This window comes from Pongo abelii, chromosome 7 (genome assembly GCF_028885655.2).
Source record: "Pongo abelii isolate AG06213 chromosome 7, NHGRI_mPonAbe1-v2.0_pri, whole genome shotgun sequence".
Classification (NCBI taxonomy): domain Eukaryota; kingdom Metazoa; phylum Chordata; class Mammalia; order Primates; family Hominidae; genus Pongo; species Pongo abelii.
In genome coordinates, this window is record NC_071992.2 from 21,685,273 (window position 1) to 21,709,453 (window position 24,181).

The following is a 24,181-nucleotide window of genomic DNA, read 5'->3' on the forward strand; positions in this document are numbered from 1 at the left end:
TGCATCCTCAGGGTTGACCAGCAGTCTGCCAGGCTCAGTCTCTCTTCTGTAGTCCATCAACTTCCAAAGACTCACATCGATGGGCCCCTGCCTGCCTTAGGCCAGGGGTCCCCATTAGACTCTAGCCAAGGGACAGCCCATTGAGACAGTGGACTAGCTCAACGCCTCGAGCTGCTGGGTCGACCAGTTGTCCAGCTCCCGCCTTAAAACTAGAGGCTAGGGCCAACCTAGATAAGGGCCCACGGGGACCCAGACTGGCAGAGGGGGTAAAGCAGAGAATCATTCCTCAGGTGGGGTGGGGCCCAAGGTTTATGGGAAAAATGTTATTGTTATTAGAAGTATTTATCTGTAAATATGAAATCACGTAAATTGTAATACAGTCTTCTATAACATTAAATATAAATTGTAGAGGTTATAAATGATAAATCCATGTGAAAAACAAACAAACATGTGAACAGTTATTTTTATTTTTTTAGAGACAGGGTCTTGCTCTGTCACCCAGAGTAACAGTCACCCTGAAGTGCAGTGCCGCGACCATGGCTCATGGCAGTCTCCTGGGCTTAAGCGATCCTCCTGCCTCGGCTTCTGAGTAGCTGGGACCACTGGCACATTCCATCATGTCCGACTAATTTTGAAACTTTTTATAGAGACGGGGTTTCACCATGTTGCCCAGGCTGGTCTCCAACTCCTGGACTCAAGAGAACTGGCCACCTCCACCTCTTAAAGTGCTAGGATTATAGGTGTGGGCCACTATGCCAGGCCTGAAGTTATTTTTGTCACTGTCACTCATCATGATTGTAACGATCCCTGCTATGATCATTTGTTGTCGTAGCTAGAGCAATAAACATGCTGAATACAGCTCTCTGTCCACAAAGGGGTCCCACCAATGGGAGGCAATGGAGGATGAGCTCAGGGCTCAGAATGTCCAACCTTGCAGGGCACTGCTGTCCCCCACCCACAGCTGTCCCTGGCCCAGGGCCCTCTGGAAAAAAAAAGTCAAGGCCTCCTGGACTGTGGGGGTCAGCCCCCTCTAACCCATTCCAACCAGGGAGTTCCAAGGTGGAGGCCAGGCCCATGCTGGGCACTCTCTGCCAGCCCTGGGCCAAGAAATGTGACCCAACTTGAGTAGAGCCAAGGCCGGGTGTCCTTACCACCTGTGATGGCTTCCGTGGACACAGACTTTTGCATCCCTTGCCAGGAACAAGCTGGTGGCTGCCTTTATGTAATCCACGAAGGTCACCCAGATGGCCAGACCTGACCCTGGTGAAATGGGGGGTGGGAATGGGCAGGGGTTGGTGCGAAAGGGCAGCTAGAGGGTTAAAACTGAGATTGAGTCCTCGGCTGGAGGGTGCAGGCTGGGGTGTCCGGTGTGAGAGTGACTCACAAGGTTTATAGTAATGAGAATATTTTTGTTATTTATAAACATAATTGTAATTAATACATATATAATTATATAAGTACTATAAATATATAACTTTATTATACATAAACTATATATAAAATACAAAATATTTATCTATAAATTATATAATACATAAACATGTTATATAAATTTTGTTTTTGTTTCTGTTTTTGGGACAGAGTCTTGCTCCGTCACCCAGGCTGGAGTTCAGTGGCACAGTCTTGGCTCACTACAACCTCCGCCTCCTGGGTTCAAGTGATTCTCCGGTCTCAGCCTCCCAAGTAGCTGGGACCACAGGCACATGCTACCACACCCAGCTAATTTTTGTATTTTTAGTAGAGGCGGGATTTTGCCATGTTGGCCAGGCTGGTATCAAACTCCTGACCTCAAGTGATCTGTCCACCTCAGCCTCCCAAAGTGCTAGGATTACAGGTGTGAGGCACTGTGCCCAGCCCCGTATGTCATATAAATTTCGAAATGTAAATTAAAGTGTAGATTATAAGCATTTTATAAATATGAATAAGTATATAAAAGTAATTATTATTATCATTGCTATTTATCATTACTGTAATTATTACTGTGATTACCAATAGGAGTTGTTATAAAAATATTGAATAAAGTTTCTCTGTCTAGGAAAGGTATTCAGTTGACCAGAGATGATAAAGAGGGTTTCCAGGCCAATGAATTGTCTCAATTCACTGGTGAGCACAGGAAGGCTATGAGCAGCCACCAGTTTGGAGAACCTACCCACATCTCCACAGTGATCTGCCCCAAATGCTCAGGACTGAATCCAGACCCTCGCTCATTTTTGACACCCACTTCCAAGTTAGGGTCAAGAGAGGAAAGCCAAATATGCTGACCCTCATGGATCATGTGGAATGTACCTCTTCTTTTCAGTCTGCCTCCAGCTATTCCCAGATCAGTCAGCTCCCAGCAGGATGCACCTTCCTCTTTTCCTACCATAAAGCTTTCCTACTCCTCTGCTTGCCTTTGAGTCTCTGTCAAGCACAAGCTGTTGTGGTGGCTGACTCTTACAATACAGAGCGAGCTCTCAGTTAATAAACCTTGTTCTCATGTGGGTGATCTTTATCTCCACAAAGGTTATGACACAGGAGTCTTTGGTGCCTCTGTGCCAGCCAGAAACCTCTGTGACTGGCAATGCAGGGACCCTGCTCAGCTCTGGGTTCAACACCTGGCTTGCTCCACCCACTTGGCCTGGGAGGCTGTATTCAGCTCATGCTCCTGGCCTGGATCCCATGCCCACCAGCTCTTCACTCAGCCCGCAACTGGTCTGCATGCTGCCTTGAACGACTTCTGCCTTGGGCGCCAATGTCTGGATGAGGGGGATGCAGCAGTGCCTGAAAGCTTGAAGATGCCAGCAACCACGGAGCCCCAAAGGGTGTTACAGCCTTTTCCTCGGGGAGTCCTAAAGTCCTAGGCCTTTAGGCTCAAAGTGTCCTTTGAGCCCTCAGGAAGCATTACAGCTCATTTGTGTTACAGCTCATTCATTCCCGTCATCTACAAGCTTCGGCGAATCAGGTCATGTCCCAGCTTGTTTGGTCCTGCCGCCCCGCCCAGGCCCATGGCTCCTTGTCTGGCCAAGTTCTGCTGTCACCGCTTCCTGTCACATTGGACAGCCATCTGGCAATAGTGAAGGGTGGGAGGACTACAGTGCTACAGCTCTTTTCACACCTGCCATTCAGTGGGCTCCAGGTTCTTGTCCCACATCCAAGAGAAATGAGCTATACAGACACCAGAGAGTGGGCAAGGTGGGGAAGAATTGTCTTGAGTTACAGAAAAGCTCTCAAAACAAGAGGGGACCCAAAGTGGGTAGCCCTCTGTGTGAGAGGGAGCCTGAAGGCAGATAGTCCCAGTGTGTGGCTGAGTCTGAGGGTTTTATGGGCTCAGAACCGGGGAGTGCATACTAACTGGTCCATGGGCAGGCCTGAAAAAAGCACCATTTGGGGAGAAAAATTTTGCAATCTACCCATCTGACAAAGGGCTAATATCCAGAATCTACAAAGAACTTAAACAAATTTACAAGAAAAAAAATCAAACAACCCCATTAAAAAGTGGGCAAAGGATATGAACAGACACATCTCAAAAGAAGACATTTATGCAGCCAACAGACACATGAAAAAATGCTCATCATCACTGGCCATCAGAGAAATGCAAATCAAAACCACAATGAGATACCATCTCACACCAGTTAGAATGGCGATCATTAAAAAGTCAGGAAACAATAGGTGCTGCAGAGGATGTGGAGAAATAGTAATACTTTTACACTGTTGGTGGGACTGTCAACTAGTTCAACCATTGTGGAAGACAGTGTGGCAATTCCTCAGGGATCTAGAACTAGAAATATCATTTGACCCAGTGATCCCATTACTGGGTATATACCCAAAGGATTATAAATCATGCTACTATAAAGACACATGCACACGTATGTTTATTGCAGCACTGGTCACAATAGCAAAGACTTAGAGCCAACCCAAATGTCCATGAATGATAGACTGGATTAAGAAAATGTGGCACATATACACCATGGAATAGTATGCAGCCATTAAAAAGGATGAGTTCATGTCCTTTGTAGAGACATGGATGAAGCTGGAAACCATCATTCTCAGCAAAGTATCACAAGGACAGAAAACCAAACACTGCATGTTCTCACTCACAGGTGGGAACTGAACGATGAGAACACTTGGACACAGGGTGGGGAACATCACACACCGGGGCCTGTCTTGGGTGGGGGGATGGGGGAGGGATAGCATTAGAAGAAATACCTAATGTAAATGATGAGTTAATGGGTACAGCACACCAACATGGCACATGTATACATATGTAACAAACCTGCAAGTTGTGCACATGTACCCTAGAACTTGAAGTATAATAAAAATATATATATATTAAAAAAAAGAAAAAAAGAAAAAAGCACCATTTGAATGGCTAAAAGGCACCAAGGACGTTCTCACTCTGGGTTGTGGACTCTACCTGGAACTGGCAGCCCGGTTTTCAGGCTTCAGGTTGTCTTTTAGCCTGAAGGTTGGGATTCACTGAGGACCTTTTTCTGCCTAGGAATTTGTCTGCCTCCTGCCTGTATCAGTTAGTAGTAGGGAAAGCAAATAAAGCAATCAGAATCATAACCATGCCCTAGTTAACTCTTTCTCTGTCTCCTTTATGTCCCTAATTTTTCCATCACACCATTTTAAAAATTAGCATATAATCTGCATACCATAAAAATTCATCCTTTAAAAAGTGTACAGTTCAGTGATTTTTTTTTAGTCTGTTCACAAAGTTGGGCAACTATCACCACCATCTAATCCCAGGGCACTTTCATCACCTCAAAAAGAAATGCTTATGCCCATTAAACAATCCCCATACCCATTAACCAGGCATTTCCCATTTGACCCCTGCCCCATACCTTGGTAATCACCAATCCACTGTCTTCATGACTTGCTTATTCTGAATATTTTATATAAATGGAATCATACAGCATGTGGCCTTTTATGTTTGGCTTCTTTCACTTAACAGAATGTTTTTGCAGCTCACCCATGGTTTTGTATGTATCAGTGTTCTATTCCTTTTTATGTGTAAAAGACCAGAATATATCACTTCAAAATATATCTTTTTAGCATAAAGATTATTTTGAGTTGAAGGCAATGAGAAAAAACAGACACAGGAAAAACTCTCTGCCCTCCTTCTATTTGTCTAAAAGCAGGACATAAATTTACAAGGGTATCCCTCCTTCCCATTCTACCAATGACAAAGGTTAAGCACCAGAGACACCTTTAAACCCTTATCAGCCTGGAGACCACCCAGTGAAATTTACATAACAAGCTTTACTAATTCTCCTTTGTCAACCATTTATTTGCCCCTGGAGGCTCAAAGTCCCTTTCCTTTGTCTTGTCACAATTCTAAAACATTTGTTGTTCTTTGTTGAAGTTGCTATGTAAGCTGGAGTTCTAAGCCACCTCTTTGATAATTACTCATTTTTTGAGTATCTCTCATATGTATATGATATATACATTTTAATAAGCTTGTTTGTTTTTCTCTTGTTAATCTGTCTTTTGCTACAGGGATCCATCAGCTAAGAGCTAAGTAGAGAAGATGGGAGACTATTTTTCTCCCCCTTCATATGGCTTAATAAGTTTCTATTGTAAGCCATTAAGATGGAATGATTGATTCATTGGTTTTCCCATGCTATCCAGTCCTTCTGCCCCACCCCCTAATTTTAATTTGTGGTTAAAATACCCTTAAAAATGAAGAACACTGACATATGCTATGACATGGATAAACCTTTAAAACATTATTTTGGGTGAAATAAGCCAGTCACAGAAAGACAAATACTGTACAATCCCACTCATATGAGGCACCTAGAATCACCAAATGACTAGAAACAGAAAGTAGAATGGTGGTTGCCAGGGGCTGGCTGGGTGGAGCAGGTAAGGAAGGGAATGGGAAACTGTTAGTTCAATGGGTATAAACTTTCAGTTTTTCAAGATGAGGAGTTCTGGAGATGGGATGCATAGCAATATGAATATACTCAACACCACTGAACTGTGCACTTAGAAATGATTAAGATAGCAGATTTCATGGGGTGTGGTTATTTAACACAAATGTTTTTTAAAATGTATTCAAATATATATCCCATGCAATTTGTCATTTCAACCTTTATTTTTTGGTAACATCTGTCATTTTTGGTAACATCTGTTATTTTATAATCTCTGATTATAAAGGCAGTAGAATTGTGTTCTATGAGATTAAAATAAGGAGATATCAGAGCACAATTTCAGGAATCACATGGTTTACTGACATACAGAGATTTTTTTCTCTTTTGGTTCACAATGGTTAAAGATGGGGAAAATAGCAAACAGATCTCCCAGAGAATACACTTGATAGACCAGGTATGTTAACCACATAGTGAGTGGGTTCCCAATTGCTCAGTTAGGATGGAAGCAGGGCTCTAAGAAAGTAAAGCCTAATTATAAAATTTTGAGATGTACTTTGATAGGAGTAGTTCTCCAGAGAAGCTGGATTGACCAAGACAGTGGGGGAAATCCGTAAAGGATGTAAGGTCCCTTGATGCTAGAGGGCAGTAGCAGTGTGGTGGTGGGAAGGGGAAGGAGGGATGTTTCAAAGCTCCAAGGCCCATCACAGCCTGAGCTCTCGGCATTCAGAGAAGTGGCTGACAGAGCGAAACCTGCCGCAACCTCAGCTCTCAAAGTGTCTGTCTAACTCATAAGTGTATATGTAATTGCAAGCCCAGTAGTTTAGGTCAGTGGCCTGATCAGGTATGATGTAACATTCCCAAGGGGATGGGATGCATTGCTATTTTTAACCTCATACAGTAAGATAGAAGAGGAAAGAAATAACTTAAAGATGGATTTTATAATTAAAAGGGCAGCAGAATGGAGTTTTCAGCGTGGCCATGTAAAGAATGAAAAGGTGTGCTCAGGAGAGCAAACCAAGGGTGAGCTAAGGCGATTCATATGGATAAAAGGGATCATCAAGACAATGGGAGGATGACTCCAAAGGCATTTCAAAGACTTTCAGGGCTGCCCCTGCCATCACAGGCCCAGAGCTCTAGGAGGGTAGAATGAATCTCGGGGACAGACCAGGGTACCCTCCGTGGGTTCACTGCCCGCAGCCACCTTGGAGCTTTGCTTCCACATTCCAGTGCAGTGCTCCTCAGCCACCCTGGTTGTGGCTCAAGTAGATTCCAGTGTAGCTCAACCTACCACTCTGGAAGGTACGAGTCATAAATCTTGGCAGTGTCCACATGGTGCTAATTCCGCAGGCGTGCAGAATGCAAGAACCTTGGGGGCATGGTTTCCTCGGCCTACATTTCAAAGGATGTCACAGACAGCCTGGGGACCCAGGGTAAGACTTGTCGTAGGGTCAGAGTCACCACAGAAAGCCCCGATGAGGGCAATGCCCATTGAAACTGTGGGGTCAGAGCCCCCACAGACAGCCCCCCCAGGACAATCCCTAGTGGAGCCATGGGAGTGAGACCACTCCCACAACCCCAGAACTGCCTTGGAGAGCTGCAGGCACAGCAAGAGACTCCAACCTATGAGTGCTGCTGTGTGGTATGAGCCTTATGGGTCCAATCTCTACTCCAGTGTGCCCAGAACATGGGACATGGAGTCAAAGCAGACTGTTCTGGAGTTTTAAGACCTGTTTTCTCTTTTGGGTTTTCATACTTACTTGGGGCCAGTTACCCCTTTCTTCTTGACTATTCTTCCCTTATGAAATGGGAATGTCTATCCTACACCTATCTCACCACTGTATTTTACAGTGGAGATAACTCATTTTGTAGATAACTTATTTTGATGTCACAGGCTCACTGCTAGAGGGAATTTGCCTCAGGATGAATGGTGCCTTAAGTCTCACCCATTTTGGAGCTAGATGAGACTTTGGACTTCAGGCTTTTGAATTGATGTTGGAATGCATTAAGATTTTGGGGGCTATTGGGATAGAATGAATGCATTTTGCATTGTGAAAAGGACAAATTTGTGGGGCTAGGGGTGGAATGCTATGTTTTGAATGCATTCCCCAAAGTTTATGTGTTGAAAACGTAATCGCCAATGCAACAGTGTTGAGAGGTGGGAATTTTAAGAGGTGATTAGGCCATGAGGGCAGAGGGAAGAGCCCTTACGAATGAATTAATGTCATTATCACAGAATTAGGTTTATTATCAAAGTGAGTTCAACCTTCTCTTGCTTTTTTACTGTCTTATGCTCTCTGGCCATTCTGCCAGACACAGCAAGACGTCCCTTGCCAGATGCCTGGGAAGACACAGCAAGAAGTCCCTTGCCAGATGCCTGCACCTTGATATTGGACTTCCCAGCTTCCAGTATGAGAAAGAAAATAATTTTTTTTATTTATCTGTAGTATTTATTTTATCTGTAGTATTCTGTGATAGTAACACAAAATGAACAATGACAGTCCATATGACCAAGGAAATAAAGACTCTGTTCTCTTAACAAAATACAGTTAGAACCACAAAAACAATAGCCCCATACTCAAAGTAGATAGGTTAAATAATCTTGTCTGGAAGGGATTTTAGAAGTCCTGTGGCTGGTCTCACTTTTTCTCCCAGTGTTGAAAGCTACAACTGTGCTGTCCAACACAGCATCTGCTAGCCAGAAGTGACTACTGAGCACTTGAAGTGAGTCTAGTCAAAGTTAAGATGGGAGCCAAGTGTAAAATATGCATCAGGTTTCATAGTCTCACTATGGAGAAAATGATACAAATGATCTCAATTATTTTATATTCATTATAGACTGAAATAACATTTTAGATATGTTGAGTTAAAATATATTATTAAAATTAAGTTTACCTATTTATTTCCGTGTTTTTAATGTGGCTTCTAGAAAATGTAAAGTTACATATGTGGCTTATATTCACATTATAGTTCTATTGGACTGTCCATTGGTGTATGACATTCTCCCTAGGGGTCATCCAGCTTATGCTAGGACACCTCTGAAGACAGGAGCTATGTCCTTGGCTCAGGCAAACAGTAGCAATTGAAGTCTCGGTGGGTGATTAGGGTGAGTTACCTAACTTCTTCCCAAGGCCAAGTAGCAGCCTTATGGTTCTGACTGGCATTTCCCAAGCTTTGGTCTCTTCCTCCTTGAATGAGTGATTAAATTAGAATTCATGAAATACATGCTAATGTAACATGAAAAATATTTTCATCTTCTGGCCAGGTGCAGTGGCTCATGCCTATAATCCCAGCAATTTGGGAGGCCGAAGCAGGGGGATCACTTGAGCCCAGTAGTTCAAGACCAGCCTGGGCAACATAGCAAGACCCCATCTCTACAAAAATTAAAAAATTAGCCAGGTATGGTGGCGCATGCCTGTAGTCCCAGTTATTGAGGAGGCTGAAGCAGGAGGATTGCTTGAGCCCGGGAAGTTGGGGCTGCAGTGAGCTGTTATTGAACCACCGTACTCCAGCCTGGGCAACAGAGCAAGACTCTTTTCCTTAAAAAAGAAAAAAGAAAGTCTTACATGCACAAGTGAAACCACACTGTAAAAACTGTGAAACAGTTAAGTGGTAGTCTCAGAAGAAAATTTAATAAAAAGAAGAAAAGCACTTTAAAGAAAAGAGATTAGTTAGGAAAGACTGAATGGAAGCAAGGGGAGAAAGCAACAAAAAATTGAAAGCATGAATGTTTTCTTCTTTTTGCTAATGATTTAGGGAAATCATTTACCAAGCTTACCTAAGGAGTTAAACCACTTCCCTAATACTATAACCTCAGGAAACATCTAATCCCTAATTTGACATAAATTTAACCTCCCAGAGTATACCAAATCCATTTGCATAAACATAAAGACTTGCTTGGCAGCTCATGAACTCACTGTTCTTCTGCATGAAAGAAAGATTACGTTTTAATAGATGTGCTGAGATTTTCCATAAAAGTAACTTCAGGGAGCTTTAGAAGCTGAAATACACTTTATATTACAATACATGTGCCTCAGGTCGTTAATTTATTATATGTTATTTTCATAGCCTCAAAGAATTATACAGCTCTCTGAAATGAAATGTTAATTTTTTTCTTTCTCATAATAGATTTACACACCTAGTACCCCAAATACAAGGAAGGAAGGAAGGAAGGAAGGGAGGGAGGGAGGGAGGAAGGAAGGAAAAGAGAAAGAAAGAAAGAAAAAGAGAAAGAAAGAAAGAAAGAAAGGAAGGAAGGAGGGAGGGATGGAGGGAGGGAAGGAGGGAGGGAAGTAAGAAGGGAAGGAAGGAAGGAGGGAAGGAAGGAAGGAAGGAAGGAAGGGAGGGAGGGAAACAGAGAAGGAAGGATGGAAGGAAGGGATGGGGAGAGGGAGGGAGGAAAGAAGGAAGGAAAGGAAAGAAAGAGAAGAAAGGAAAGAGAGAAAAGGAAGGACAGAAGGAAGGAAGGAAAGAAAAAGAAAGAAAGAATGAGAGAGAGAGATAAGGAAGGAAGGGAGGAAGGAAGGAAGGGAGGGAGCAAGGAAGGAAGGAAGGAAAGAAGGAAGGAAAGAAAGCAAGCAGTCAAGAAAGAAAGAAAGAAAGAGGAAAAGAGATAAGGGAGGGAGGAAGGAAGGAAGGAAAAAAGGGAAGAAAGGAAAGAGAAAGGAAGGAAGGAAAGAAAAGAAAGGAAAGAAAGAGGGAAGAGGAAAGGAAGGTAGGAAGGAAAGAAAGGAAGAAAGCAAGCAAGAGAAAGAAAGAAAGAAAGAGAAAAAGAAAAGAAAGAAAAGAAAGAAAGGAAAGAAAGAAGGAAGCAAGGGACAAGACAGCACAAGACATAAAAGAAAGAAGTCATATAAGGAAAATAAAATACTTCTGGGAAACCTACATTCTTGATATTTAATTAGCCTTTAATGCAATTTCTCTCCTTCCGTTTTTTAGACTGCAGAAGAGATTTTATGCCTCACCTTAACAAATGAGTTTTAAAAGTAAACTTAAAATATAATATTGAAACTGCACAAATCTTATGCAGCGTATGACCCAATAAAGTTTCAAATTTAACCCAACTGTGTCACCAGCATTCATATAAAAAAATAGAACATTCTCAGCTCCTCAGAAGCCCTCGGCACACCCTGCAGAATCACTAACTTACTCCGAAAGTATTCACTGTTCTGACTGCTAGATTAGTTTTAACTATTTCTGAATTTTACAGGAGTGCTCTTCTTTCACTCACCATTTGTTTGGTGGAATACATTCATGTTGTGCATGTAACAAATTTCTCCTGTAAATAATCAGATATTTTAGGCTTTGAGGGTCTACATTTCAGCATGTATGGTGTTTTGGGTTTTTTGTTTGTTTGTTTTTTGAGTTGGGGTCTCACTCTGCCACCCAGGCTGGAGTGCAGGGGCACAATCTTGGCTCACTGCAACCTCCGCCTCCTGGGCTCAAGCGATCCTCCCACCTCAGCCTCCTAAGTTGCTGGGACCACAGGTGCAGGGCACCATACCTGGCTAATATTCTATTATTTTAGGTAAAGATGGGGTTTCACAATTTTGCCCAATTTCTCGAACTCCTGAGTTCAAGTAGTCTACTACCTGCCTCAGCCTCCCAAAGTGCTGGGATTACTGGCATGGGCCACCACAACCAGCCTAAATTTCAATTTTTGATGCAATGACTTATAGTTGCAAAAGCAGCCATAGACAATCCATTAATAAATGAGCATGGCTGTGTTCCATTAGAACTTTATTTACAAAAAGCAGTAGTGGTCCAGGTTTGGTCCACTGATAAGCCCAATACCATAATCAATTCTATAGGCACGTGCCACCATATCTGGCTAATTTTTGTAGTTTTAGTAGACATGGGGTTTCGCCATGTTGGCCAGGCTGGTCTTAAACTCCTGATGTCAGCTGATCTGCCCGCCTTGGCCTCCCAAAGTGCTGAGATTGCAGTGTGAGCCTCCATGCCCAGCCCACTTTTCTAAAAAAAAAAAAAAAAAAAAACGCTGGCCTGGCATGGTGGCTCATGCCTGTAATCCCAGCACTTTGGGGAGCCTGAGGTGGGTGGATCACCATGTGTGCTGTGTTCACCGCTCCATCCCTGCATTCTAGAACAGTGGCTGGCATGGCAGATAATGGATAAATGTTCTCTTATGTGAACATATCAAGATATAAACGTGCCTCTTCTGTTCCAGTGCAGGCTTGGGCAGCCCACATCATCCGCTAGATTCTTTTGTGGGCAGCATCACAGAGCAAATGACATACTGAGTGCCCTGGCTCTGTCCCCAATGACCATGAATGTGGAAGTCATCTGACCACCTCCCTGGGCTCCAGATTGCTCATGTTTAAAATAAGTAGTTTGGATGGATGGTTTTCGTGTTTTTAATTTTACTGCAGCCTGCAGCTTTTTTATGCAGAGATTTGGCTCATAAAACTGATAAAAGTGGAGCTGTTCAGACTGAACTGAGGGAAGACGCCAGAGTATGACTCTTTGTCCACTTCTGTAACCACCCCGCCACAACCCCCTACAACCCACAACCTTCAGCAGTGAGTCTGGCATCTCTACAAAATCTCTGGGTATCTGCAAGGCAGGGTTTAAAAACAACTCAACTGGCTAATCTTTAAGTCCACTTCCAGTTTTAAGATTCCAGTAGCAGATTTTTTTTTTCTTTTTCTTTTTTTGAGACAGGGTCTTGCTCTGTCGCCCATGCTGGAGTGTAGCGGTGTAATCATGGCTTACTGCAGCGGCCTCGAATTCCTGGCCTCAATCAATCCTCCTGCCTCAGCTGAGTAGCTGGGACTATGGGTGTACATCATCATGCCTGGCTAATTTTTTATTTTTTGTAGAGATGGGGTCTCCCTATGTTGCTTACGTTGGTCTCAAACTCCTGGGCTCAATCTAGTAGCAGATTTTTTAAAGGGAGTGGCAAAAGATGAGGGCAGACAGGTAGGCAGGGAAAGGGCTGTGGGTCGATTGAATGCAAAACCACTAAAAGCTTCGAATCAGGGAGATGACTAATCTGATTTAGTTTTAGGAAATGGTTCTACTTACACTTGATGGGTGGATATATGCATAAATCCTTCATTACTGGCCTGCCTGTAAATTGGCAAAGAATAGGTAGATACAGACATAGAACTAGGCTGAGGTACAGATAGAGATAGAGATAGAGACAGAGATAGATTGAGAAATATAATCCCACAAGAGCAAAGAAAAAGGACAAGAGCGCATAGCAATGAACATGAGGTTTAAATAGATCTACTGAAGATAGGTGTGGATAGAAATGTGATGGGAATTCTCTTAGATGAATAAAAAGGGATACAACTTGATCTATAAATAAGTATGCAGAGAGTAGTTAGCTTATGTGTTTTATTGACCCGTGAAAATCTTAGGATTTGAGACCCAGGTACCAAGAAGGTAGGGTGAGGTTCTGCCCAAAAATGAAGGACTGATTGAAAGTTACTTACATCCTAGATACCTTCCAAACCCACCTCTACCTTGCAGGAGGCAGGAAGACTTTGTAAAGATCACTAGTGAGGCTCTCAAATAAGGAAAAACCAGATACGGTAAGGAAAAAGGTGGGACAAAATCTCAAAATAATAGGAGCCAATGAAAATTTTCATATTGCACTGCTGAGAGTTTCCAAACCTCTTTTCCTGTCCTTATCCACAAATGACAGCTGCCTACCACATGTCAGAAACTGATGAGTTTGTCTCTAGAGAAATTGAATGACCAAGAGAAAAGGTTGAGACATTAAACATTTAGGAATTCTCCAAAGAAACTGACTCTCACTGCCTAGTGACCTTGAAGTGAAATTCAAAAGTTAATAAGCCTGACGAATGCAAGACTCAGAAGAAAACATTTAAAAAAACTACTATGACATCCTCAAATGTGTGAAGATATTGCATCTATATATTATGAATAGCATGCAATTAAATAGAAACTTGAGGAGAATAAATAGAGCTCCTGGAAATTAAAAATGTATATGGTAGCCAAAGTTTTAAAAAAGGTAGAAGAATTAAAAGATAAAGACATAGCACATTCCCAGACAAACAAAAGTATAAAAAATGGAAAACAGGAATTAGAAAAAGAGAACATTAGAAGATCAATATAAGAGGTCTAACATAACATCCATGGGAATTATGAAAAGAAAGTGCATGAGAAATGTAGGGAGAAAATTAATAAAAGAATACAAGAACATTTCCCAGGATGGAATAGCATGAGTCCTCGGATCAAAAGAACCCACCAAGTGCTCAGCAGAATTAATAGACCCAACAAAAAGAAAATCAAACTGACATTTCAGAACATGAGAAGAGAGGTGCTAAGCACATCCAAAGAAGAAGAAAAAAATCCTTTTGAAGCAACAGGAAACAGAAAGCCATTGACTATACTATGACGAATAGAAGAAAAATGGTAGGGTTTCTTCAAAATCCTGGGGAGATTTTTTTCAACTAGTGATTGTATGGCCAGCAAAATGTCAATCAATTGTAATGGTGGAATAATTACATGTTCATTCTTACAAGGACTCAAAGAAACTCACATCTCATGCCTCACTTTTTTAGAAGTTGTGAGAGGATATACTTCAAAGAAGAGGAAAACGTGGTTCAGGAGGGAACTGCAGGAAGGTGGTCAAGAGGGGTCCCAAGATGACAGATAACTGAGTTGGCCCAAGAGCAACAGGTCCCAATTTGAGCAGGTAGAGGGAAGCTTCCAGAAGGAGAGGGGTCTCCAGGAAAGAATGGAAATAACATAATATCTCCTATCATTGATAGAATATCTTTTTCTATCAACGATAAAATATCTTTTCTCCAAATATATGTATTTGGAGAAAAACAGTTACTAACAGGACTATGATAGAGCCAATGGGAAAAATTAATATGACGTTAACAGGAAATTACACAAGGGAAAAGAAAGAGGCAATTCAGGAAAAGCAAAGAGTAAAAGAAAGGTAATAAATAAATTCTGTAATGTCACAATGTGGTCATATAAACCTTGGCGGGCTTTAAATACAAGTTAAAGTGAATATTTAATTTGATGGGAGTACGGGAAAAGGAAAACTATATAGTCATTTCTAATAACATGAAATCAAGAGAAAAAGCCTGAAATTTATAGTTCAAAAGCAACAGTCTAAGTTTATTGCCAAAATGATGTATAAAGCTAAATATAAGAAAACACAGTTAAAAACGTTAAAAGAGACTATCTCTGGAGAGCAGGAGATGGGAAAGGGAGGAAAAGACTGTGGGTATAGCCTGCGCTTTTTGGTCATGTGTTACTTAGTTATACTTGATTTTAAAATATGCTCTATGCTTTACTTTTTAAAGTTTAAATTAAATACATATATATTTTTTAAATTATTCCTTACGCGCTCTAAGGAAAGAAATGAAGTTTTATATGAACACCAGCAGGTGGCACCATTTTCTACCTCTCAGAGGGAAAATGCTTCCTCTTTTTCCAAACTCACCTGACTGATTACATTGAATTGTGTAGCCTTTCCTCACAAGAAAGAGAAGCTCTAACTGATCAATCTTTACTGAGAAAATTATTTCTTTCTCTAGATTTTAGGCAACCATAAACATTTCTATACTGACTACGCTGAACTGAAATAATCAAATTATCTGCTACAGTATATTTTCACTGATGTTTTGCTTTTGTAAAGCAGAGATGAATTCAGTAAGCTCTTCTTGCTTTCATAAATACTTGCCTTCAAGGAAAACCAGCACATTTGTACAGACACAGCCCATTTACTTACCGACTTAACCTGACTTCATTACAAAGTACCAATGTTGGAAGACACAAATGCTATTGGTTATGACAATACAATTTGGACTCCAAGTTGACGCTGATTATAAGGAGTACGATTATGAGGACTGAATCGGTTTTACCTAATTTCATCCCCACTAGCTCTACATGATACTGAAGCTAGATCTTGAAGCAATAGAAAAGACTGATCAACTGAGCAGTGGTTTCTGAATGCCTCTCACCTTTACTTGCCTCATCAATGCCCGTCCTGTCTGACCCCAGCAATTTGCTCATTTCCTCACCCGGCTCCCTCTGCCAACTTGCTCTGCCACCTGGACTTCATGTTCCTCTCACCTGTCACCCACTCCCTGACAGCTGTCTCTCCTTTCCTCTAATGCACCCACTCACATCACTCTCTCTGCCTCACCTACTCTTTGCTCCATTTAGCAAACAACATTTTTTCCAACATTGTGTATTTCTGCTGTGAACTATCTGATGCTTTTTCTTCCAGTCCATTTTTTTTTTTCTTTGCATTGGTAATTGTGTGTCTTGGTCTCTTTCTGTGCGTTAGGGTCAGGGTCAGGGTCAGAGGCAGAGTTTTCCATATTTCTTTCTGGTGGCCACCCCTCTCAGCCATACTTTGCATTCTTTCTTTCATTGCCTGGGGCATTCTCATGGATTCAGTGACAACATTTCAGCTGTCAATACTGTGAAAACAGTGAACCACCCAGACAAAGGAAAATCACCATGGTGCTTACAATAAGCATTTGGTGAGTATAGAAACTAAAGAAGGCCGGGCAGGGTGGCTCACGCCTGTAATCCCAGCACTTTGGGAAGCTGAGACAGAAGGACTGCTTGAGCCCAGGAGTTTGAGACCAGCCTGGGCAACATAACAAGATCCCATCTCTACAAAAAATACAAAAAAAAAAATTAGCTGGGCATGGTGGTGAGTGCACGAAATCCCAGCTACTCAAGAGGCTGAGGCGGGAGGATCAGCTGAGCCTAGGAGGTTGAGGCTGCAGTGAGCCATGATCATGACTGCATGACAGAGTGAGACCCTGTCTCAAAATAAACAAACAAGCAAACAAAAAAACAAAACTTAAAAAAATAACTGATACTGAGTAACTTGGTATTGGTTAATGGCAGAGGTATTTTTGCCTCTGTTTTAAAAATGAGATGTGTAAATGATGAGATCTGGGCTAAATATGGACCAGCTGGGATTAGAATTAGAAAGAACAGGGAAGTATGAGACAGGTGACCTGCTGCCAGCTCCACTCCTCACAGATGGGTCACCCCAAGGCTCTTTTAACCTCGGCTTCTCAGGACTCAAAAGAGACATGGTAATATACATTTCTGAAGCCACATTCCTTGGACCAGGGGAAATCTTGATTTCCTGTCTGTTTTTAAGATTTGTAATTTTAACATGTGGCTTTTACAATTCCCTTAAATTGGCACACAATAAAGAGCTTCTGGAAAAAAAGGGAACTCATTTACTCAGTGATTAAAGGATCATTATATATAAATATAAGGCTATCCTTTGTCCCAGTAGAGGAAACTGGGGGAATTTGGCTCCATGATATGGTGATAAGAAATAGAACTTTGTGCTTTCTGAGACAATGACCCAGGCATTGACTCAGATCTGCACATAGAACTCACCTGTTTCCAAAAGTGGGTCTGGTCCATAGAGCTGTTTGGAATCATTCCATTTCTTCCACAGTCACTGGGTGGGATTATGAAATCTCTCCTTTAATGTGTGTATGTTTTTATTCATTCAAAAACGTTTGTACTCATGAATAAATGTGTGTGCAGGAATTTTGCTCACTTCTGATTATTGCTTGAGATATGGAACAAAGAGACATGGACTTGCTTTCCATGAAGCAGAGAGAGCAGAGAGGAGCTTCAGAAACTGGCATTAAGAGGTTTAAAAACGAAATGGGGAAAGATATACTAGTCCATTTTCACACTGCTATATACTACCCAAGACTGGGTAATTTATAAACAAAAGAGGTTTAATTGACTCACACTCTACATGGCTGAAAAGGCCTCAGGAAACTTACAATCATGGAGGAAGGTGAAGGGAAAGCAAGGCAAGTCTTACATGGTGGCAGGAGACAGAGAGAAGAGGGAAGTGCCAGACACTTATCAAACAGCCAGATCTCATGAGAACTCACTCACTATCATGAGAACAGCATGAAAGAAACTGCCTCATGATCCAATCACCTCCCACCAGGTCCCTCCCTCTACACGTGGGGATTACAATTTGGATTACAATTCGAGATGAGATTTGGGTGGGGACACAGCCAAACCATATCAAGGGGTTTCTCTCCTTGACATCTAACACAACACACAGTTGCCACACCAGCCAGGTCTGCTCAATTGTGTTTTCTCCTTTTTTTTCCTTTGGCGCAATAAAATTAAGTATTAAAAAAAACTGGTCTTGGTAACACCTGTATTATGTATTATGTGGACTAAAATAAAGTTGACATATATTCTTACTTTCCACATGTGTTTGTGAAGCACCACATGTGCAAGGCATTGCTCTCGGAGTTAGTGATACAGCGGTGATGCAGGCAGGCAGAATAACTCAGCAGGAGCTTGCATTCTGGGAAGGGGAGATAATCAATCAATCCGTCAGTCAGTCAGTCAGTCAATCAGTCAATCAATCAGTAACCAGCAAGAAAAATTTCAGATAGTGGTGAGTGAGTACAGATATGTAATGACTAGACTGGACAGCTACTTTATGTGTTTAAGTAGACATTTGAGGCTGAGATTGTGTGAAAGGAGAATATCTTGGGCCCCCCAAATCACTAAGCTAACGGGAAAATTCAAGCTGGGAACTGCTCAAGGCAAGTCTGCCCCCCATTTCTATTCAAAATCACTATGCTCACTGAGACAGATGCATATGCTGATCTGGAAAGGCTTATCAGAAACTCAAAGAATGCAACCTACTGGTGATCTGGAAGTCCCCTCCCTGCTTCAAGTTGTCCCCGCCTTTCTGGATGGAACCAATGTACTTCTTACATATATTGACTGATGTTTCATGTCTCGCTAAAATGTATGAAACCAAACTGTGCCCCAACCGCCTTGGGTACATGTTGTCAGGACTTCCTGAGGCTGCGTCATGGGTGTGTGTGTGTCCTCAGCCTTGGCAAAATACACTTTCTAAATTAACTGAGACCGGTCTCAAATTTTCAGGGTTCACAACTGGAATAAGAATGATGATTATAATGATATTGGAGGAAGATGCATTCCAAGCATACTGAACTGATGGTACAAAGATGCACAACCAACCCTACACCCTCAGACAGGCCTCTATATCTGGAGCGAGTTCTCAAAACGGGAGGGCAGTGGCGAAGGAGGGAGAAATCAGGCTGTGTCAGACTTAGTCAGTCCACAAGTTTTGATGCTGGCATTTTTGATGTTTGTGCATACACAGGCAAAGATCTGTACATTACAAATGCTCCCTGGCCAACAGCAATGTAAGATACATCCCAATTTCATAGTTGCCAAAACATTAAAAAAAAAGTATGCCTTTGAATTAATAAAATATAGTCCTTTAGATGTGTTGCAGAAAGTTCTTTGTTGCAGAATGTTTGAAGTCATTTTAATGGAACTCTATTTTAAGCTCTTTGTTCAACCTTTTGTGAAGTGAACTATCACTTTCTTGTCTTCCTTTGTTATAAATCCAGGTACTTAGAATGAAGCTCAAATATAATGAGAATGCTAGCCCAGCATGGTGAATAGGTTATTTTAAGAGTAATTGGAGCACCTAAAAAGCCAAGTCTAAATTGTTGAAACTGAAATTGAAATCAAATTTAAGATGCTCAGAAAAGCTTACCAACCTCACTTTAGGGTACAAAGATAAAGCTTTATCAGAGACTTTATTAAGTCTTAGTTGCTATGTAAGTTCAATTACTCAAGATAAGATGTCTAAATGCTTAGTATTAAGAGAAGTAACAGACTTATTGCTTTAAAAATAGGCGTAGATTAGGATGACTGATCTGTAACAAGAAGCTAGACTTGTCAGCAAGAAATTTGGGGATCAGATTGTTTTGTCCATTCTTTTCCTATTCCCTTCCAACTCCAGAAGCCAGAGAGATATGCCACAAGTCAGGAGAAGCTAAGAAGTTTCTAGATTACTCAAAATGAATTCCAGAGAATTTGCAAACTTGAAAATACAGGTAATCAGCCCAATATCACCTTTCCCCAGCTATCCTGGTATTTAATTCTTTGCAAACAATGCTAAGCTTTGTATGATTTTGGTTTGCTAGTACACTATAACCCTGAAATCTATTTCTAGTTGAAAGCACTATATGTTTAAGTGTGAAATGAACTTAGAGGGTAGAAACAGCCTTGTATTCTAGTTTGGTATAATACATAGAATAATGTGGCCCAAAAGGTGGGTGGAAAATTTTGGGTGTATGGGTTATTTCGCCAACCAGGTAATAAGCATAGTGCCTGATAGGTAGCTTTTCAATCCTCACCATCTCCCACCTTTCACCTTCACATAGGCCCTGGTGTCTGTTGTTCCCTTATTCGTGTCCATATGTACTGAATGTTTAGCTCCCACTTATAAGTGAGAACATGTGGTATTTGTTTTTTTGTTCCTGTGTTAGTTTGTTTAGGATAATTGCCCCCAGCTCCATCCATGTTGCTGCAAAGAACATGACCTCATTCTTTTTTTATGGCTGTGTATTATTCCATGGTGTATAAGTACTACATTGCCTTAATCCAGTCCACCATTGATTGGCATGTAGGTTGATTCCACGTCTTTGCCATTGTGAATAGTGCTGCAATGAACATATGTATGCATGTGTGTTTATGGTAGAACAATTTACATTCCTTTGGGTATATAACCAGTAATGGGATTGCTGGGTCAAATGGTAATTCTTTTTCACATTCTTTGAGAAATCGCCAAATTGCTTTCCACAGTGGCTGAACTAATTTGTATTCCCACCTTGAGTTCATTGGTTTAACACAGTGTTTCCTACAAGGCCGAAGCTCCAGGGGCAGTGGAGAGAGGCTGCACTGGCATCACGGGGCTGGAGTGGCCACTCTGACCCTGCCGTCCACATACTTGCCTCCTTTCAGTGAGACCCCTCTCCTCTCTGAGGCCCAGATCAGACTCTGTAGAATTTTTATTTCTTATTTATTTTTATTGCTATTTTATTTTAACCACTCTATTCATTAGACTTTAACCTAATTCTATTTCAACTGCAGCTTTCTAGAACATTCTGTGCAAACGCAGACTGATTTTCTATGTCCAGCCTTCAGCTGAAAAAAAAAAAAAAATCTTTCTGCACTTTTCCCCTGCTCCACTCCGGATGCTTTCACACTGTGCTGCAAGGATGGCTTTTGAGTGCAGGTAATGAAGTCCCCCTAACCTAAGTAGGAGTGGGGGTCTGAGCTGGGTGGAGTCAGCAGGTAGATGCTGTAGTCTCACAGCTTTTGATGGATAATTCTGGATGGCATTCTGCATGCTTCTTAGGAGATCACAGGATCATCAAGCTCTCATTGCTCCCAACTACAACCTCCCATCAGGCATACTTAAATCAACTTTCCTCTTTCCCTCTTCACTCTCCACTCCCTTACTCCTGCTTCCTGAGATCACCTCCCGTATCAGAGTTTTATTGCTGCATTACAGATTACCACCTATTTATTACCTGTATCACATGCATTACCTGTTCTGTAGGTCAGAGGTCTCACTGGGATTGACTGGGTTCTCAGGTTAGAATAGTGCAAGGCTGAGATCAAGTTTCCACCAGGCTGGGGACTTCTTTGAAGGCTTTGGTGAAGATCTGCTTCCAAGATCGTCCAGTTTGTTAGCAGAATCCAGTTCCTTGCAGTGGTGGGACTGAGGTGCCTGTTTCCTGACTGTCAGCCAGGGGGTCATTCTCAGCTCCCTTCTGCCTGTCTCCCTCCATTTCCAAAGTCTGTCATGGCATGTCAGTTCCTTCCTGGGTTTTGAATCTGTCTTCCCCTTTTGCAATCAACTAGAGAAAACTTTCTGCTGTTAAAGGGCTCATTTCTTAGATTAGGCCTACCTGGACAATCTCCTTTTTGATTAACTCAAAGACAGCTGATTAGCAACTCAATCACATCTGCAAAGTCCCTTTGGCAATATAATGTTAACATAATCCCCATCTTGCTATCTCACCATATTCACTGTTCCAGAAATTAGAATGGGAAATTTTGAAGGATCATCTTTAGAATTCTGCCACTGCACCTCCAAACTAACATACTTGTACTCAAACCCTTGCCTCAAGCTCTGCATTCAGGGGAACCCAAAATCAGATATTCCATAAAAAACAAATGACTGCTCTTTAAAATTCTGGTTGAAGCTTTTGACTATTCCAACATAATTCAAGATTTTAGAGATGTTTTCTAATTTTGTTGTCATTTTCATTTCTGAAAACTTGTAAGAGAAATAAGTATAATGATTAAACAATTTCTCAAGCTTCCTTAAGAACATCTGAGCTATTTGAATCTAAGAATGATAGTTCCTTCTCTTTTGGTCTTCTAATTTTATAGTACATCCCACTTCATATTTTATATTCTTCCTTTTTTTCAATATTTACTGCGTTTATCTCACTTACTCTTCCCAAGAAGCCTGAGGGATTTTATTACCCTGATTTTATAGACAGAAACTGGGGCTCAGCCAGTTTCAAAATATTTCTCAAGGTCACATAGCCAGTCATGGCAGACATTGGATGAAAATCCGGTTTTCTCTGATGCCAGATGCCTATTCCTTCCACTTTGCTGGCTTCTAAAATTGAGAAAATTAAGTATGCAACCTGAGAAGAGGCAGGTTTGCATGGCCCTACATAGAAATACACATTAAGTGGTTAAGTTAGAGAAAATAATGGCATTCAATGCACACTGGCTTTATAGAAAATATAGGGCATAACACTGATCCCATACCATAACCCTGATTTTCTCTAACAGACCTCCTTCTTCTACAAACTTCAACAAATCTCAGAGAACATAAACACAGCCCTGTAAGAGTTTCTACGGTTTCACTTAAACAAAACTGTTCATTAAACATCAAGCTGTTTTTAGAATAAAAATACTCATATGAATAAATATTTCCCCAAAAGGATCTCTTTCTAGACAATTTTACAGGCTATTCTTTGTGAAGGAAATTTACAAAGCATAAACCACACAAAAGCCAAAGCAAAATCTTTGTAATTTCATTCACTTCAACTGATAGCCTGAGAGCTTAGTTAGCAGGACACTTAATTTTGAAAAAGAACTTCTCTAAAGCAGAAAGTAGATTGCATTGAAAAATGGGTAGTTGCTTTCAAAGTTGTTTCTGCTTAGTAAACTTTTATTTTCTAGAGGAGACTTATTATCCTATCAAGAATCAAGGTTAATTTTGACAAGATGAGGATTTTCTCTGAACTCCAAATAAAGCAAAAGAAGAAACAATGAAAGGAAGGGAGGGGAGAAGGAGGGATGAAAGAAAGAAAAGAAGGTAGGCTGGGCACTGTGGCTCATGCCTATAATCCCAGCACTTTGGGAGGCCGAGGCAGGTGGATCATGAGGTCAGAACATCAAGACCATCCTGGCTAACACGGTGAAACCCCCTCTCTACTAAAAATACAAAAAATTAGCCTGGTGTGGTGGTGGGTGCCTGTAGTCCCAGCTACTTGGGAGGCTGAGGCAGGAGAATGGTGTGAACCCGGGAGGCAGAGCTTGCAGTGAGCGGAGATCAGGCCACTGCACTCCAGCCTGGGTGACAGAGTGAGACTCCATCTCAAAAAAAAGAAAGGAAGGTAGGAAGAAGAAAAGAAAGAAGGAAGAAAGAAAAAGAGGTAAAGAGAGATGGAAGGAGGGAAGGACAATTAAAGAGGAGATTCCTGTTTATTAATAAAGCACAATAATGGATGACATACTTTAAAGTTTGTGATGGCTTTAATATGTCATCATTACAGTTAACCCTAGAGCCACACTGGTTTGAACTGTGTGGTTCCACCTATAGGCGAATTTTCTTCCACTTCTGCCACACCTGAGACAGCAAGATCAACCCCTCCTCTTCCTCCTCCTCCTCAGCCTACTCCAGTAATGGTGAAGGTCTTTATGATGATCCACTTTCACTTAACAAACAGTAAATACTTTTTCTCTTCCTTAAGATTTTCTTGATAATGTTTTCTTTTCTCTAGCTCACTTACTGTAAGAATACAGTGTATAATACATATAACATACGGAACATGTTATTGGTAAGGCTCTGGTCAACAGTAGGCTGTTAGTATTTAAGTTTTGGGGGACTCAAAAGTTATACATGGATTTTTGACTAGGTGGGGGATTGGTACCCCTAACCTGCATGTTGTTCAAGGGCCAACTGTGTTTTTGTTTTGGAAGTAGGTGTCTACACACACAAGTAAATGATAGAAATGTGAAGTGCTTTCAAATGCCAAATATTCTGAGAGAAGAGAACACCTTGATTCATTACCCTCATCTGTCTTCACAGCGAAGGAGAATGTGAACGCTATATTTACAGTGTTGGCACCATTTGAGCTTCGACTGTAAGTTTCATGGTGAATATTCTAGGGCCTCAAGGCTCAGGAGCTGGAATGCTCACATGAAGAGCAGAGCAGGAACCA